The following is a 12,962-nucleotide window of genomic DNA, read 5'->3' on the forward strand; positions in this document are numbered from 1 at the left end:
AATTTCTATGTTAAGATGCAATTCACATAGCAAATAACTTGCCTATTTATAGTATACAATTTACTAGTTTTTAGTATAGTCACGGTGTTATGAAATCATTACTACAGCCATCATTCCCCATCTTTCATCATTCCCCAATGCTAAACTTTTACCTGGCAGCAGTCACTAGTTCTCTACTCCTCTCCCTTTCTCCACTGAACATACTTTCCATATCAATACTTTTGACAGTTCCAAATATTTTATATAACTGGAACCATTTTTAAGACTTTATTTTTATTTTTGAGTGTGTGTATGTGTGCGTGCACATGAGTTCGGTGCCCACTGAGGCCAGAGAAGGGCATCAAAACCCCTAGAACAATATGCTTGTGAGCTGCCCAACAGGGATAGTGAACAGGCAACTCCATCCCTCTGGAAGAGCAGCAAAGCCCTCCTAACCTAAGATATCTCTCTGGCCCCATTAACAGACCCTTTCAACATTAGCTTTTCTGGGTGTGGCTCAGCACATTTTTTTCCATGAATCAAACTTGTTGTAGTAAGTGTGCATACTTTATTCCTTTTTTTAGTGTTGAGTACTGGCTCATATCATGAAGGACCGAACAAAACATATTTTACTTTTCCAGTTACCAGATTGTGAACATTTGTATCTGTGCTTTTTCCCATGTTTTAGCTATTTTGTTTATTGTGGTGGCTTGAAAGAAAATGGCCGCCACAAGGAGTGGCACTATTAGGAGGTCTGGAATATTAGAGTAGGCACAGCCTTATTGGAGGAAGTGTGTCTCTGTGGGGGGTAGGTTTTGGGGTCTCCTATGCTCAAGCTACACCCAGCATGACACACAGTTGATTCTGCGGCCAGCAAATCAAGATGTAGAACTCTTGGCTCCTTCTCCAGCATCATGTCTTCCTGCACACCACCATGTCCTGCCCTGAAGATAATGGACTAACCTCTGAAAGTATCAGTCACAGTTGTATGAGCGGCTGTGGCCATGGTGTCCCTTCACAGCAATAGACACCCTCACTAAGACATGCATGCATGTTTTAATTTTCCAAATATGTATGCATGTAAATGATATGATGTACTATGAATAGGTGTGTTGGGTCATATGGAAATGGTACTCACAAGACTCTAAGGAGCTGGCCAATCAAAATGTTTTCCAAAGCAATCCTACAACATCTCAAAACTGCCAGCAATACCTGCATGTCCTAATTTCCCTGTCTTTTCACCAGTTCTTCCTTCATCTGCTTTGATGAACACAGCATCCTAGTGGTAGTGAAGCCATTTCCATACGCTCCAGAGGATGACCACCTGAACCAATTACGCTTCCGTCCAACAGCATTGCATTAAAAGCAACCACAAAAATCTGATGGCTCCCGCCACTGGCATCCAGCTCTCCCTCTGCAGCACTAGGCTGGGCATCCATCCTGGTTTTATTTCATGTGTCTTCATTCCAGAGCTGAGATTGCTCCTGTCGTGGTGGAGCCCGCTTTTGAGTGACAAGAGAAAGAGTCTGTGGCCTGGATCTGGCATATGACACTTCTGCTTTCAAACTGTTGTCCAAAACCTCCTGTCATCAAACCCGACTTCGGTGCAGCCCGTGGGTCAACTTGGCTTGTAGAATTGAAGAGCAAAAGAGTATAATTTTATGAAGGAAGGAAGTGGATTATTAGGGACAACAATCCAATTTGCCTCCCTGCTGAGTTCTCTGTCTCAGCTCTCCATCATTTCCTATTCACTAAGACAATAAATCCAGTAATGCACTTGGATTTCAGGGCATCTCAGACCCCAGAAATTCTATCCCTTCCCTAAATAAGTTCTCCACTTGGGAGAACATATTGAAATTTGAAATGATGATTAGGAATTAGAGTCCTGGATTTCATTGAAGCTGCTCTTTTGTATCAAATATTGCTAGTTGTGGCCCAGAATGTACTTGTATCCTTCATTCTTTAAAAGCCCAGATCCTAGGGCTTGGGGAAATGGCTCAGCCAGTAAAACCCCCGTGGAGCAAGTGTGAGAAGCAGAGTTCAATCCTCAGAGCCCTCACAAAAGCTGCGTAGGTCTGGTGCCCACCTGTGATCCCAGCATGCAGAGGTAGAGATGGGGGATTCCCCAGAGCAAACCAGCTGGCTAGACTAGCTCAAACAGCAAGCTTCATATTCATGAGAGACCCTCAATATAAAACGTGGGAAGTTATTAAGGAAGTTATCCAGCATTGACCTCAGGTTTCCACAAGCTTGTGCACATATGCACCTGTACATGCAAGTGTGCCCCAAACATGTGAACACATGCACATGCATATAAATATGAAAATATTTATAATGCAGATATAAATATGAAGGTGTAAATATAAATACGAAGAAAAATTTAAATGACTGATTCTGAGTCAGGTGTGGTGGCACAGGGCTGAAATTCCAACACTTACAAGGCTAAGGCAGGGGCATCATGAGGTGAGAACTAGCCTGGGCTTCGGGGCGACTTGAAGATCGCTCTGACTTCATAGTGAGAACCTGTCTCCACACACACACAAGTCCCAAGCAATCAGATTCAGAGCAGTAAACTTTGATTTGATGTGACTACTGCAGCCTCTTTTGTCCGGAGCTGAGACTGACCTTGTGGAAATTTGTGTGGACTTCTGGGTGAGCCTGTTTTCCTTGGTTTGCTCTTGTTTTGTGTAGCACATGGTTGTTTTAGTTGAGGAGGAGTGGCTGTATTTTAGAGATGAGGTTAAGAACCTGGGCACTGTTCCTCATTATTGAGTTCCCCTTTCTCGGGAGATAGGAACATCTGTTTAGGTCAGATAGAGCATCAGGGATAGACCCTAGAAACAACCTCACACAAGTCTGGCTTCGTGAACCCATGAGTTTAATTGGGGTCATTTATAGGAACATGGGTGAGAGTTACCCACAGGACCACAAGCTTATAGATGGCTACACCAATAAAAAGCAGTCTTCCACGGGCAGGTATTAGTCACTGATGTATCCCTGGGAAGAAAATGAGCTTCACACGTCTCCTGGACTCCTCCTGGGTCCCTGCTCCATTAGGGAATGCTAGGTGGGCTAGTCCAATCTTGAGGATCTCCTGTAGGTAATCATAACCACTCTGATTTCAAGACAGCAACAGTCATGTCTGGCGAACATTTTTTTTCCATATTCATCTTTCTGTGCTCTGTTTCATCCTATACTGAGGCTCATGCCAGTGCCGTCAGGCACCTTGACTGTGCCTGTCTTTGACTTTGAGCAATGGGAAGCATGATCTACGACTACTGAGTAGAAAGAGGAAGAGGTCAAAGTACTTCTCCCCTTGGCCCTTTTCTGGAGCTTCCTCACTGACACTGGTCACGTGTTTTCCTAGCCTGGGCTCCTACCCTCACAGCTCTTCCTCAAGAGCTCCAACTTGTGCCCAGTCTTCACCATGACTTCCTCCCTCTTCTTCTTCAGCTCTATGGTGACAGGGGCTCTCCAGTGTTACTCGTGTCGGTGCCTCAGAACCTCTTTTCCATCCCTGTGAACGTGTGAGATCTCATGCTTAGTCTTTGCCTTGCAGGGCTTCACAAGAACCATCTGCAGCGAATTGCTTCCATCTGCCATCTGCCTTACAAAAAATAAAACCTCTCTGGTGCATGGTTTCAGGTTTTTTTTTTTTTCAGCAACATTTTCTTATAATCCCCCCTTTGCTTCAAATTCCATTGCCCCACCTCTGTGTCTAGCAGTTCTTCAAGACCCTCTTGAGGACCATTACCCAGAGGCAGTCTACCATGTCCCCACACTCAGCACACACTTGATAGTTATCCTTTTTTTTCTATTTTACCTTATACTGACTTGTATCCACGTAACTCTGGCCACTTGATCAGCTTTCTGAAGTGGGAACCCACATCTAGGTCTGATGCATTTTCATTCCCCTCTTTCTTTTTTTAATTCTTCTCCAGCCTTTGGATGTTCTTCAAAGCAAGGCTTACACCAAATGGATGCTCAATCGTTCATTGTTATCATTATTCCCTGTTTACTACTTAATACTACTTCTTTATCATTACTTCCTGTTTCCTTAGAGCTACTTCTTTATCATTACTTCCTGTTCACTACTTAGTGCTACTTCCTAGAACTAGAATATGTTCTGGTTGTGATGGACACTTCACAACAAATGAACAAATTTTTCTTTGGCAATGATGCATGTGTTACACTTGAAACAGGCAATATTTGCCTATGATACAAACATTTGCCTCCTGGTATCTACAAAGAACTTGTTCTAGAACTTCCTGCAGATGGCAAAAATCTGCTGATGCTTGAGTTCCTTATACGGTATAAGGTCTACAAACATCCCCTAATGTTCTTGAAGCATCTCTATATTGCTTGTAATAATACCTGATAAAACACAGCTATTCTCTAAATAATTACATGATTGTTATACTGTATTGTTTGAGGAACAGTGCCAAGATGAAAGTCTGTACATATTCTGCACAGATATAAAATTCAGGTTAGTTGTTGATTAAATATCAGTATATAGTGCTCTTAGTAGACAGGGCCAACTATCTATGGCAGAGAATTTATTAGTTTCTTTCCTGTTGCAGCAATAAAACACCATGACCAAGGTAACCTATAAAGAGTATATATGGGATCATGGTTTCTGAGAAATAAGAGTTCATCTTGGGGGAAACAGGTAAACAAGTGCCAAGCATATGACAGGAACAGGAAGTTGAGAGCTCACATCTTTAACCTCAACGAGAAGCAGAGAAGACAAAGTGGAATCATGCAGAGGTCATGACATCTCAAAGCCGACACCCAGCAAGGCTTTACCTCCTCAACCTCCCCAAACAGTGCCACCAACTGGGAACCAAGTATTCAAATCCCCAAGCCTATGGTGGCCATTTCTCATGCAAACCTCAATGATTTTAAGAATTTTCATGTGATAAATTTAATTTTCTTTTAATGGTATAGGAGGTCCTTCTGTCTTCATGTTGCTTTCATTGGTTAATAAATAAAGAAACTGCTTTGGGTTGTTGATAGGGCAGAACTTAGGTAGACAGGGAAGACAGAACTGAATTTTGGGGGGAAGAAAGCAGAGTCAGAGAGAGAAGCCATGGATCCTCTGCCTGAGATGGACACCAGTTAGAATTTTACCACCATGTGGCGATACATAGATTAATGGAGATGGCTTAAATTAATATGTAAGAGTTAGCCAAAAAGAAGTTAGAGCTAATGGGCCAAGCAGTGTTTTGATTAATACAGTTTCTGTGTGATTATTTCTAGGCTAAGCTAGCTGGGTGGTCAGATGAACAAGCAGCCCTCTCCTTTTAATATTTTAAGACCTCTCTTAGGTGTCAAAGAAAAAACTTATGTATGCTCCCATATGTACCTGAAACTGAAGGTACAGACCTGCAATACCAGCAACGTGGGAGTCTAAGGTAGGAGGATTGCAGGTTCAAAGCAAGTTTGGACCATAGGATGATTTCAAGGCTGACTGTACAACAAAGGAAGACCCTGTCTCAAAATATATGTAGGGGGATGAGTACTTAGTCAAATGATTCTTTTTATAAGAGTTGCCTTGGTCATGGTGTCTCTTCACAGCAATCGAACAGTGACTAAGAAAGAAATGAGTACCAGGAGTGGGGTATTGCTATGACAGGCCTAACCATGATGTTTGGAGAAATAAAGAAGACTTTGGGACTTTGACTAGATAAGTAGTTGAACGCTTTTAGCAAGACTTACTGGACCATCCTGGTAGGAACATGGGAAACAGTGGTGCTAAAGATGATGTGGAATATTGGAGCCCAGGTCAAGAAGTATAGAGGTTTGAATAAGGATGGCCCATACATTCTCATGTATCTGAATGCTTGGCCATAGGGAGTAGCACTACTAGGAGGAATGGCCTGTTGGAATGGGTATGGCCTAGTTAGAGGAAGTGTATCACTGTAGAGGTAGGCTTTGAGATCTCACATACAATCAAGCCATGCCCACTGGGATAGTCTTCTTCTGCTGCCTGCAGATCAAGATGTAGAACTCTTGGTTCCTTCTCCAGCACCATGTCTACCTGCATGCCACCACATTTCCCACCATGATGATAAAGAACTAAACCTCTGAAACTGTAAGCCACCTTCAATTAAATATTTTCCCTTATAAGAGTTCCCTGGTCATGGTCTTCCCATGGCAATAGAAACCCTAAGACAAAAGGTATCAGAGGAGAACAATATTCCTAAGTAACCTAGAAAGCATGCATTGTGATATTTTGACAAAGAATGTGGGTACTTTTGGTCCTTGTCCTAAAAATCTGCCTGAGGTTAAATTGAAGAGTTTATAGACTAATGACATTGGTAGAGGAGATTTCAAGATAGCCTAATATTGACTGTGTCATGTGACTGGTTATCACATGGTAACCAATCTACAGATCTACAATGAAAGGGAGCAAACAGGATAGAAAAAAAAATGTAAACCATACAGTTAAGGAGAAAAGGGGCACCAAGAAGTGTTTTGTTGGAGCCAAGTCCTGTGCTAAAGGAGATAAAAAGCTTAAAGAAAAACCTGAGGCTAAAGGTCACAAAGGAAGTGGTGACCTCAGGGCAGGACCCCATCCAGCTAGGCTTCCAGCTTGTGGAAAGAAGTTAAAGGAAGGCAGAAAAGCAGGGAAGGAAACCACCAACACAAAGAAGTTGAGGCAAACGGAACTGAAGGAGGGGCCAAGTTCCAGTCCCAGCAAGCAGAAGAACTTGGTAGCTTTGGCCCCATGGTTCTGGCTTTAAAGTCAAGGATACAAACAGGGGATTGTGGGATCTTCCTCCCCAGCTAAGGAAAACCACTGGGAGTAGCAATGTGTCAGGGATGTCCCTTCATGAAGGCCCAGCTAGGCCATTGTGTGACTCTAGAAGGGTGAGGCCTGAATTGTATCGGAGACCCCAAGATGTTGGATGTGTCAGCATCATGGGATACCTGTCAGGGAGAGGGAGAGCTGATATCAGATATGGAAACAGCCCAAGTGGGAGAAGTGTGTTACCAGCCACAAATGGCAAGGAATTGGAGGTCTGAGGAGCACTTTGACATCAAACATGGAAACAGAATTTAGAGTTTTCCCTGCTGGTTTTTTGGTCTCTGCTTTGTTATATTATTCCCTTGTTAAGCTCCCTTTTCTCCTATTTGGAATGGTAATGCATATTCCATGCCATTGGATGTTGGAAGTATGTGACCTGCTCTTTTGATTTTGATTTTACAGGGGATTGCAGTAAAGGGATTGCCCTGAGTCTCTGAACTTCTGACTTTTCAACAGTGTTGAGACTGTGATAGACTATGGGGACTTTTGAAGTTGGATTAAATGCATTTTGCATTATGATACGGCTACAAGCCTATGGAGGCCAGGGAGTGGAATGTGGTGGTTTGAATAAGAATGGCCTCCATAGGCTGATATATTCAAATACTTAGTCACCAGGGAGTGGAAATTTTTGATTGGATTAGAAGGTTTAGGAGGTGTGACTTTGTTGGAGGAAGTCACTGGAGTTTGAAAAGCCCATGCCAGACCCAGCATCCCTCCCTATCCTCTAGGGTCTGAGAGATAGAGGGGGGGAAGGCGGAGAATAAGAGCCCAACGAATCTCCGAGTAAACTACGTCGGAAAAGGAGAGATAGCCCTCTTTCTCTCTCTCCTCCCTTCTCTCTCTCTCTGTCTCTCTCTGTCTCTCTCTGTCTCTCTCTCTCTCTCTCTCTCTCTCTCTCCCCTCTCTTCTCTCTCTCTCCTCCCCTCTCTCTCTCTCTCTCTCTCTCTCTCTCTCTCTCTCTCTCTCTCTCTCACTCAGCCTCTGGGTCAGGATGTAGCTCTCAGCTCCTGCTCCATTGCCTGTCTGCAATGCTGCCATGCTTGCTATGACAATGAACTGAGACTCTGAAACTGTATGCAAGCCCCTATTAGAAGCTTCCTTTTATAAGAGTTCCCTTGGTCATGGTGTCTCTTCACAGCTATAGAAACGTGAGTGAGTGAAATAAGCAGTGATATTCGTAACTGCCCACACTTTAAGCAAAAAAATATATATATATATCTCTAGTCTGCAAAAGGATCAAATATGTATTCCTCCAGGCCAGTGGTTTTCAGCCTATAGGTTGCGACCACTTTGGGGGTCGTATATCAGATACCCCGCATATCAGTATTTACATTGGGGCTCATAATAGCAGCAACATTATAGTTATGAAGTAATAAAAGAATAATTTTATGTTTAGTTAGGGATTACCACACCATAAAAAACTGTATTAAAGGATCAATTAGGAACATTGAGAACCACTGCTGTAGACAATGGAATAGAACTCAGCAGTGTCAGGCCGTGGAAAGACACGGGAAAGTCTTAAATGCCTCTAAGTAGTAGAAGAAAATCTGAAAATCTAGAACAACTGAAGCTGAGGAGACAGTACAAGGACTTATAGTTGCCATGGGTTCCTGGAGAGACAGGGCTAACTAGGTAGAGCGAAGAGAAATTTCGGACGGGGGAGACCGTTCTATAGGGAACTATAGCGGCATAAACATCCTTCTATAAACAAAGCAAGAGAATGGACATCCTTGTCAGTGGGACCTCGTGTAAACCCAGTTTCTAACCATTCTAACAGACTCACGGATGCTGATAAATTTAACTGGTACCAGTGTTCCTAGTTGAGAGGTTTGTGTGCACATGGAGAGACATGGAAGCTATTCTGCTCAATGCTGCTGTGATCTAAAGACGTCTCTGAAGTACAGTTTATGAGCTAAAGGGAGGAAAGAAACAGTTATAACTTAGGCCGAGCATGCAGTGACTCGATCTGTCAGTTAGCAATCACATGTGGCTGTACCTGACTGAGAGTTTAGAAGTTGCTCACACAGGATCAAAGTTGCTGCCCATAAAGCCAACGTAAAGGTCCGAGGTCAGGGCTGGGATACTAACCCCATAAGTAAACGGGATAACATAGGTTTTCCGTATTTCTTCTCCACTACTCTTAGCTGTTTGTAGCCGCTCCGCAATCTTAGAGATGGTTTTTGGTGCTTTAGTTGTCTTATTTACATTCCTGGCTGGAAACGAAAAGGAAATAAGGAAGGGGATGGAAGGACATTGTGAGAACCCTCCCCGCAGAACCGTCTGTGTCAAGGGCTTTTGCAGAAGCACGACTCAGAGATGTCTGCCTCTCTTTCCCCCATGACCTCCAAGGAACAGCAGACAGAGGTTTACAGCTGGTAACATGTCCATCTCAACACCATGGGTGTTCTTTTGGTAGACTCTACATATGTGTAAAGAAACACATATTGGGACCTTCCAAACATCTGCTTTTCAGTCTTATGTGTAATCACGGAGATTGTTTCTAGGCCTCTGTCTGCCCAGTGCTGGCATGCTGACTTCACCACCCAATCATACACTCGACATTCTTTTCCTTAGATTGTATTACGGTTGGTCGAAAGAGTCCTGACTTTTCATTTGCGTGTCGGTAGAGTCAGCGATCCTTTCTGCCTCTAGGATTATACCAGGGTGCGGATGGAAGAGACCACCTTTGAAGTCAGTGTCAGCCCAAAGGAATGAGCAACAATCCGACATAGTCCTTTAGTTCTCCACGAGGATGTCATGAACACGCCCATTAAAGGCCTGCTTAATTCCAGGTGCCGTGTTCTTCAGGCTCTGTTTTACATGTAAATTAGAATATATATATATATATATATATATATATATATATATATATATATATATATATATGATGGAGCTATTAGGAGTGGTGTTGTCGATGAATATTAATCTTAAAAACATGTACACCATATTAGATGAAACAGGTTGTGTTTTCAGATGTGCAGTAGGAACCTGTATTTGTTCACCTAATTCTAGGAACGCTAACATGTTTTAGGGTTATCTAAAAGTAATAGGGCGATGGGGATTTCCCCCCTTTACTTTTCTGTTACACACATGTCCATCAATACATCTGGGACATCTGTGATTTTTAAGAAAAAGAAAACAACAAGAAGAAAACTTCATCCAAGCCAAGTGCAATAGCAAACTGCAGAAGAAAAGACAAGAGCTGGAGGCTAGGCCCTGCTACGCAGCGAGACCCTACATCAAAATAAGCAACAGCAAACTGTTAAAAAGAGATCCTTGTAGAAATGACATGAGAGTGGGTTTACACAGAATGAGAGTGCAGGCTAGATCAGGGCACTGGTGATGCAGCAATCCACACATGAACAGAGAGGCCGACTGTAGAGCAGACAAAGCAAGAACCATCTAGAAGGCAGAACTAGAGGGCTGAGGTTTTGGGTGGATGAGGGACTTATACTGATTCCTGCCTATGTGAAAATTGTGAATAAAAGTGACTGGAGCACTAATTAGAATGATGTGTCTGTCAAATCTAGTTTTGTTGTTGTGTTTTCTGGGGGCAGGGTTTCTCTTTATAGCCCTTGCTGTCCTGGAACATGCTCTGTAGACCAGGCTAGCCTTGAACTCATAGAGATCCACCTGCCTCTGCCTCCTGAGTGTTGGGATTAAACATGTGAGGGCTCAAATTTGGTTTATAAGAGACAGTGATGGGTCAGATCTGATGCTTTATGATCCATTCAAAAACATAGTTTTAACATATATATATATATGTGTGTGTGTGTGTGTGTATGTATGTATACATATACACACACATATATATGCATGCATGTGTTTATAGTAAGTGCATATATGCATAATATACATATATGCACATGTGTGTATATGTATAGTAAGTGAGGCGAGCACATCCCTCTCCTCTCATGTCCCATCAGCCTGGGGTGCTTTAAATGCAGGGATCTGGAAGACTTGGAATGGTGTGGCTGACTGGATAAACAGCCACACACAGGCACAGCTGATCTTCCTCCTCCTCCCTCCATGATCCCCCAATGAAGCTCCTGATATTTGCCCCAGGGATTTCGAGGTGTGCTGAGGGAAGTGGGCAAGGGAGAGAGGCTGGGTCAAGGGAGAGTGTACTGTTCTTCAAGCCTGCTGCAGCCGGCTCCCAGAGCTGCAAAGCCTCAGTTTTACAGCATTGTATTTAGTTCCTAGATTTCGTCCCTAGTTCTAAGCGACTAGAATAAGCAAGTGCCTTGTTCTAGGAGATAAGGGTGGGTGAGATTCTGTACTTGGTGGAGGGTGGTAAAAATGCTTTTGTTTGTTTTGTTTCTGAGACAGGGTCTCACTGTGTCCCTCTGCTGCTCCTGGAACTCACCATGTAGACCAGGCTAGCCTCAATTTATAGAGATCTCCTGACTTTGCCTCTAGAGTGCTGGAATTAAAGGCGTGCGCCACCACACCTGACACCAATATGTTTTCAAAGTTCCATAGATGAGGTTGAGATTAAATTTCTGGGTGCCTTAGTTTGGGTCATCGATAATAGACTCTGAGAGTGAGATTCATATTTATATCGTATTTAAGAATAAAGAGACACGGAGATGAGGGCAGGAAGCAAATCAAAAGAGGGGGAGAGAGAGTGGAGAGGAGAAAGAGAGAAAGCAGAAGAGAGCACAGGCTGCAGGAGTCAGGGCGGGGCTTGGCTCTTTAAGAGACAAGGTACCCAGGTGACTGACAGACCAGGCCAGCAGATCAGAGCATTCACATTATATATATATATATATATATATATATATATATATATATGCATCATATATATGCATCATATATATATGCAGTGTATATATGCATCATATATATATGCAGTGTATATATGCATCATATATATGCATCATATATATATGCAGTGTATATATGCATCATATATATGCATCATATATATATGCAGTGTATATATGCATCATATATATGCATCATATATATATGCAGTGTATATATGCATCATATATATGCATCATATATATATATGCAGTGTATATATGCATCATATATATGCATCATATATATATATATATGCAGTGTATATATGCATCATATATATGCATCATATATATATATGCAGTGTATATATGCATCATATATATGCATCATATATATATATGCAGTGTATATATGCATCATATATATGCATCATATATATATATGCAGTGTATATATGCATCATATATATGCATCGTATATATATGCATCATGTGTGTATATATATATATATATATGTATATATATATATAGACAGGAAGTTAGGCACAAAAGGTTACAGGATTTGGGATGGTGGATTCTCAAGACTGCCTGCTTATTTGTGGGTGTTGTCTTGGGAAGGAAAACCTGAGAAAGCTGGGTGCTGGTTACATCTTGGTCACTTTACTCCTGTCCAGGGTTTGTGGTGTGGAACTGTCGTCTGGTGTCTTTGACCTGGCAAGGTGTTGGCAGAACAGAGGACAAAGTTAAGTTTAAAAAAGAGCAAAAAAAAAAAAAAAAAAACCAGTTTCAGGACCAGGGAATTGAGAAGGGTATATCTGACCTGTTTAAGGTAGATCCTTCAATTTGGTTCCCTGGAACTCAAAAGAATTCTTTGGGTGTGTGAAAACATAAGTTTTAGGCATATTCATATGTATATGTATAAACAGTAGCATATTCAGGTCATAGTGACTGTGACATGTTTTTGCACAATTAAAGGTATTTTTTTAAATATTTACTTATTTATTATATATACAGTATTCTGCCTCCACGTATGCCTGCAGGCCATAATAGGGCACCAGACCTCATTACAGATGGTTGTGAGCCACCATGTGGTTGCTGGGAATTGAACTCAGGACCTTTGGAAAAGCAGGCAATGCTGTTAACCACTGAGCCATCTCTCCAGCCCCTGAAAAGTATTTTTAAGACTATGAAAAGCAGCGTGAGAGAGAAATTTGAGAGTGTGCACTTGTCCTCACACATTTATAACTTGCAGGTATACACCTTAGTAACTTGTATTTGTATTTTACTGAAATTTTGTTTGGTGAGGTTGTCCTTTTAAATTGACAAAATCTCCCAGCTGTCAAACTGGGATCTTTGTGATCTTCAGAGATCTTTGAGAAGGATGAAATTTTACTTCAGTTATTGATGACAGAGAACTTACTTG

This window comes from Arvicola amphibius, chromosome 17 (genome assembly GCF_903992535.2).
Source record: "Arvicola amphibius chromosome 17, mArvAmp1.2, whole genome shotgun sequence".
In the NCBI taxonomy this organism is placed as follows: Eukaryota; Metazoa; Chordata; class Mammalia; order Rodentia; family Cricetidae; genus Arvicola; species Arvicola amphibius.